Below are 7,103 nucleotides of genomic sequence, written 5' to 3'. Positions count from 1 at the left end.
AATGACACAGGTCAAACGTTTTCTGTAAGTCTTCACAAGGTTTTCACACACTGTTGCTGGTATTTTGGCCCATTCCTCCATGCAGATCTCCTCTAGAGCAGTGATGTTTTGGGGCTGTCGCTGGGCAACACGGACTTTCAACTCCCTCCAAAGATTTTCTATGGGGTTGAGATCTGGAGACTGGCTAGGCCACTCCAGGACCTTGAAATGCTTCTTACGAAGTGTGTTTGGGGCGGTGTGTTTGGGATCATTGTCATGCTGAAAGACCGAGCCACATTTCATCTTCAATGCCCTTGCTGATGGAAGGAGGTTTTCACTCAAAATCTCACGATACATGGCCCCATTCATTCTTTCCTTTACACGGATCAGTCGTCCTGGTCCCTTTGCAGAAAAACAGCTCCAAAGCATGATGTTTCCACCCCCATGCTTCACAGTAGGTATGGTGTTCTTTGGATGCAACTCAGCATTCTTTGTCCTCCAAACACGACGAGTTGAGTTTTTACCAAAATATTTTGGTTTCATCTGACCATATGACATTCTCCCAATCCTCTTCTGGATCATCCAAATGCACTCTAGCAAACTTCAGATGGGCCTGGACATGTACTGGCTTAAGCAGGGGGACACGTCTGGCACTGCAGGATTTGTGTCCCTGGCGGCGTTGTGTGTTACTGATGGTAGGCTTTGTTACTTTGGTCCCAGCTCTCTGCAGGTCATTCACTAGGTCCCCCCGTGTGGTTCTGGGATTTTTGCTCACCGGTCTTGTGATCATTTTGACCCCACGGGGTGAGATCTTGCATGGAGCCCCAGATTGAGGGAGATTATCAGTGGTCTTGTATGTCTTCCATTTCCTAATAATTGCTCCCACAGTTGATTTCTTCAAACCAAACTGCTTACCTATTGCAGATTCAGTCTTCCCAGCCTGGTGCAGGTCTACAATTTTGTTTCTGGTGTCCTTTGACAGCTCTTTGGTCTTGGCCATAGTGGAGTTTGGAGAGTGACTGTTTGAGGTTGTGGACAGGTGTCTTTTATACTGATAACAAGTTCAAACAGGTGCCATTAATACAGGTAACGAGTGGAGGACAGAGGAGCCTCTTAAAGAAGAAGTTACAGGTCTGTGAGAGCCAGAAATCTTGCTTGTTTGTAGGTGACCAAATACTTATTTTCCACCATAATTTGCAGATAAATTCATAAAAAATCCTACAATGTGATTTTCAGGAATTTATTTTCTCAATTTGTCTGTCATAGTTGACGTGTACCTATGATGAAAATTACAAGCCTCTCTCATCTTTTAAAGTGGGAGAACTTGCACAATTGGTGGCTGACTAAATACTTGTTTTCCCCACTGTATGTATGTATCTGTATTTATATGTATGTGTGTATATGTATATGCAGTACATACAGTGGGGAGAACAAGTATTTGATACACTGCCGATTTTGCAGGTTTTCCTATTTACAACGCATGTAGAGGTCTGTAATTTTTATTATAGGTACACTTCAACTGTGAGAGACGGAATCTAAAACAAAAATCCAGAAAATCACATTGTATGATTTTTAAGTAATTAATTTGCATTTTATTGCATGACATAAGTATTTGATACATCAGAAAAGCAGAACTTAATATTTGGTACAGAAACCTTTGTTTGCAATTACAGAGATCATACGTTTCCTGTAGGTCTTGACCAGGTTTACACACACTGCAGCAGGGCTTTTGGCCCACTCCTCCATACAGACCTTCTCCAGATCCTTCAGGTTTCGGGGCTGTCGCTGGGAAATACAGACTTTCAGCTCCCTCCAAATATTTTTTATTGGGTTCAGGTCTGCAGACTGGCTAGCCCACTCCAGGACCTTGAGATGCTTCTTATGGAGCCACACCTTAGTTGCCCTGGCTGTGTGTTTCGGGTCATTGTCATGCTGGAAGACCCAGCCACGACCCATCTTCAATGCTCTTACTGAGGGAAGGAGGTTGTTGGCCAAGATCTCGCAATACATGGCCCCATCCATCCTCCCCTCAATACAGTGCAGTCGTCCTGTCCCCATTGCAGAAAAGCATCCCCAAAGAATGATGTTTACACCTCCATGCTTCACAGTTGGGATGGTGTTCTTGGGGTTGTACTCATCCTTCTGCTGCCTCCAAACACGGCGAGTGGAGTTTAGACCAAAAAGCTCTATTTTTGTCTCATCAGACCACATGACCTTCTCCCATTCCTCCACTGGATCATCCAGATGGTAATTGGCAAACTTCAGACGGGCCTGGACATGCGCTGACTTGAGCAGGGGGACCTTGCGTGCGCTGCAGGATTTTAATCCATGACGGCGTAGTGTGTTACTAATGGTTTTCTTTGAGACTGTGGTCCCAGCTCTCTTCAGGTCATTGACCAGGTCCTGCCGTGTAGTTATGGGCTGATCCCTCACCTTCCTCATGATCATTGATGCCCCACGAGGTGAGATCTTGCATGGAGCCCCAGACCGAGGGTGATTGACCGTCATCTTGAACTTCTTCCATTTTCTAATAATTGCGCCAACAGTTGTTGCCTTCTCACCAAGCTGCTTGCCTATTGTGCTGTAGCCCATCCCAGCCTTGTGCAGGTCTACAATTTTATCCCTGATGTCCTTACACAGCTCTCTGGTCTTGGCCATTGTGGAGAGGTTGGAGTATGTTTGATTGAGTGTGTGGACAGGTGTCTTTTATACAGGTAACCTGTTCAAACAGGTGCAGTTAATACAGGTAATGAGTGGAGAACAGGAGGGCTTCTTAAAGAAAAACTAACAGGTCTGTGAGAGCCAGAATTCTTACTGGTTGGTAGGTGATCAAATACTTATGTCATGCAATCAAATGCAAATTAATTACTTAAAAATCATACAATGTGATTTTCTGGATTTTTGTTTTAGATTCCGTCTCTCACAGTTGAAGTGTACCTATGATAAAAATTACAGACCTCTACATGCTCTGTAAGTAGGAAAACCTGCAAAATCGGCAGTGTATCAAATACTTGTTCTCCCCACTGTATGTATATATATATATATATATATATATATATATATATATATATTTGCGAGAAAAACAAACAAATGGGGGATTGGAAGTGATGCAGACAATTACATTGATGGAAGTTACAATCTATCTGCAATATTAAAGCTGATCTACCCACAGTTATATAAATAAATAAAAAATAAAGTGCCAAGTCTGGTTGCTCGTCATTACACACCACAGACCAACAAATATTCTTCACATCAACAACAGAGGAATCACTACAGAACTTCTTGTATGACCTCTTATACACAATATTAGGCCCAGCCTTTGGAACTTTGGTTTTCCTAGGTATGGCTACTATATTGTGATCACTACATCCGATGGATTTGGATACTGCTTAACAAACACATTTCTGCAGCATTAGTAAAGATATGATCAATACATGTTGATGAGTTCATTCCTGTACTGTTTGTAACTACCCTGGTAGGTTGATTGATAACCTGAACCAGGTTGCTTACACTAGTTACAGTTTGAAGCGTTCTCTTGAGTGGGCAGCCTGATGAAAGCCAGTCAACATTTAAATCTCCCAGAAAGTATACCTCTCTATTGATATCACATATATTATCAAGCATTTCACACGTTATCCAGATACTGACTGTTAGCACTTGGTGGTCTATAGCAGCTTCCCTCCAGAATGGGCTTTAGGTGAGGCAGGTGAACCTGTAGCCATATTATTTCTCCATATTAATTCTCCTTCTTTCTGGTTCCGACACGCATCCATTTACGCTCACCTGGAGTCGAACAATGAGCAGCCATGTTCTGGTTCAAGCTAGTAGAGGGGTGCAGTGGCAGAAATTGATCATAGTCCAGGAAGGTCCCAAAAAAAAACACAAAAAAAAACATTGTAAAGTGGTTATCCCACTGGCTATAAGGTGAATGCACCTATTTGTAAGTCGCTCTGGATAAGAGCGTCTGCTAAATGACGTAAATGTAAATGTAAAATAATGATCCTCTTGAATGTTTTGATAGGAAGTATTTAAAGATGCCGATATTCTCATAGAATCCTTATTCAGTTCAAGGCGCTTGGTCAAATTTGTTATTTGTTCATGAAGAGTAATAATCCTTTCTTTAGCTGCATCAAGTTCAATACCTTTTTCACAAATTAAGGTATCCATCGGACCGTTCCCCGTGACAACAAGGAACATTATACATTTAATAGCTCGCGAGTCCCCAGCAGATTCAAATGAGTTTTCACTGCTGCATGCCGACAGTCCAAGGGGAACAAACATTTCCCCGCGCCGCCGGAGCAGATGCTCCCTCCATGGCCGCGGACGCCCCCACCAGCCCCCCGCACAACTGTGTTGTTGTCAGTCTCACGTTGAATGTGAGATCGAGAGAGAAGCGCAGGGGGGCGGGTGATGTCTGGATCGGTTATCAGTGGCAGGTCACCGGCTGTTCCTTTCTATGCACCGGCCCAGCTGAGTGTTTGTGTTCGGTGTACCCTCTCAGAGCTGTGTCAGGCGTGTCTCTAGTGTCTTCAACCAATAGCTTTGATTGAATATTGTACTTGAATATTGTAAAATATTGTAGAAGGTTTAATAGTTATCAGAATTATATTTTGGGGTTTGGAATTTGGAGTGTTCTGCACATTTTAAAGTGGTTTTTGAGTTTGTATCTTAAAAGTTATATGAACAGCAGTGTTTCAGAAATGTTATATTTTGGTCACCATAGCATTTTTAAAGTATGATGAGTATCAAACATAAAATGTAAGCAACTCAAAGTAGACCTCTCTGCACGTTATAAAGTAGAAATTTTATGTTTTGCATAAACGCTGTAGGAGGAGTAGCGGTGGGAATAATAATAATAAGTAATTGAAGTATGACGAAGAACACAAATAAGTCAGAAGTATGTTAAAGATTTAAAGTGAGGACTCTTGCTTCGTGAGCCCCATTAATACAATTTTATATTTCCTGTAAATACAACCCTTTTTTTTGTTTTTTTCTTGCTCCAAGTTTATTTTTCACTTTAGAACTACCTATCCAAATTACTTCAACTGAGTTACAAGCAATTACATCAATTCCATGTCAATGAAAATGCAATCTAATATTTCCTGTACAGATTTTTCACTTTGGAATTACCTAGAAATTACAGTGGTTCATTAACATGAAACATTGACTCCAAACTGATCTTCACTTAAAACTTTCACATGTATTGGCCACAATACAGCCAAATGGTGATTTCTCAATGGAAGCATTGACCAGGTTTCTAAGTATCACATGCACTTACGCAAGTATCATTACAGATTCAGTGTGGGTAGTGTACAAGCAAGAGCCTACACTATGAATACCACAGAACATATTAATTTGAATGACATTCACTCTGATGGGTGACTAAAATGAACAACCTGAAAGGCACAGCCCAAATAAGCCACGCCACCTCTTCTGATAGGCTGCCTCTACACTGCCCCCACCACTATGGAATGCGCATTTACTTGAGGTGTTGAAAGCAATTTAGTAACTTCCATTCAATTAAAAAACACATTGATGTATCAACTTCGTCATTTGATTTCAGACAAATTGAATAGAATAGCACTTCTAGAAAAGCACTTCAGATGAAGAACAGTGCCATCCCAAATTTACAGTGTATCACATGAATTTATGTAAGTATTAAACAAGTGCAGATACTGGCTGTGTATAAGGTTAAGTTTAAATGATGACTACAATAGACCAAATTAACTAGAAAGACATTCAGTCTGTCGGGTGGGCAGAAAGAACAACCTGAAAGCCACATCCCCAATAAGCCATGCCTCCAACACTTCTGATAGGCTGCCGCCACTACATTTTAAAAAAATTACATTGATCTGTCAGATTTGTCATTTGATTTCAGACAAATTGACTATAATAGGTTTAACCAATGCATACTTTTCAATCATTCTAATCAGTAAAAGCACTTCAGATGAACAACATCGTCATCCCACTTTTTACAGTGTAATACATGTCCTCTTCTCCAATAATCCTTATTTTTCACCCACAGAGTTACGAAAGGTTCCCCTTTCCTGCAATTTTAGATCAGCAGAAGAAGCCACTGGCCACTGTCATGCTGGTCTTGCTAATGATATTTGAAGTGAGCGTGCGACAGTAGCATTTACCAGAAACCAGCATAGCACTTCCTTTCAAGATGTAAGCCATGTCGCACTGCATCATCCAAGTGTATGATACTGGTAAGCACAGGCTGCGCACACACACGCAAAAGCATCATTATGAAAGACAAATTCTGTCTCTGCAAAAATAGGTCATACATCACTGTATCTCAGAGAATGTACCTCTGTATGTACAGTCATAATGACACTGTTTGTGTGTGTGTGCTTGCGTGTGCGTTACCCCTAAGTGCTGAGGTCGCGCCAGTTTTGCTTTTTATGTAGAGTAAGGGTACATTTAGGGGCCAGGGCGAACTGGTTCTAGGCCTGCACTTACCCAACCCACACATCCAGCTTAATATATTTTACCTAGAGTATGTAGCAACATCTCAGTTTGGATAACACACCCACAAACAGCAACCCACAAACAGCAGGTGTGGAGACAAAACCAATGCCCCTCACAGAGCGAGATAAGAGAAAAACAGTCTTACTGGCAGATCACAGAGTAAACTAATCTGCTCTTTGTTATTTCTCCTATATTTATACTGAAATTTCAGAACATTTAGCATAATTGGCTGATAGGAAATAAGCTTTTGAGAGTCTAGTTAACCTTGATGGTGTTAATGCTCAGTTAGTTTCAGACTCCGGTACTCTGGAAACCCCTGTTGTCAGCAATATGAAAGTACACTCTTAGAAAAAAGGGTTCCAAAAGGGTTAATTGCAGAGGGGTAGGGTTCTATCAAGAAGCGTTTTCATCCTAAGAACCGTTTTTGGAAGAAAGGGTTCTTAGATTATTCTTTGGAAGGCAAGAAGGAATCTGAATAAACTTTTTCATTGGATTAATTCTTTATTTTAAATAGTGACTTGAGCATTAGTGTTTACCTCAGTGTTTAAACTTTAATCCTACACACACACACGCATGAAGATATCATGCTCAGTTTAAAAAGATAGGTATGAGAATGTTTTAACTGTACCTATATGAGAATATTTGTACCC

This window comes from Coregonus lavaretus, assembly GCF_964263955.1.
Source record: "Coregonus lavaretus genome assembly, chromosome: 6".
NCBI classification, from domain to species: domain Eukaryota; kingdom Metazoa; phylum Chordata; class Actinopteri; order Salmoniformes; family Salmonidae; genus Coregonus; species Coregonus lavaretus.
This window is presented reverse-complemented; position numbering follows the sequence as displayed.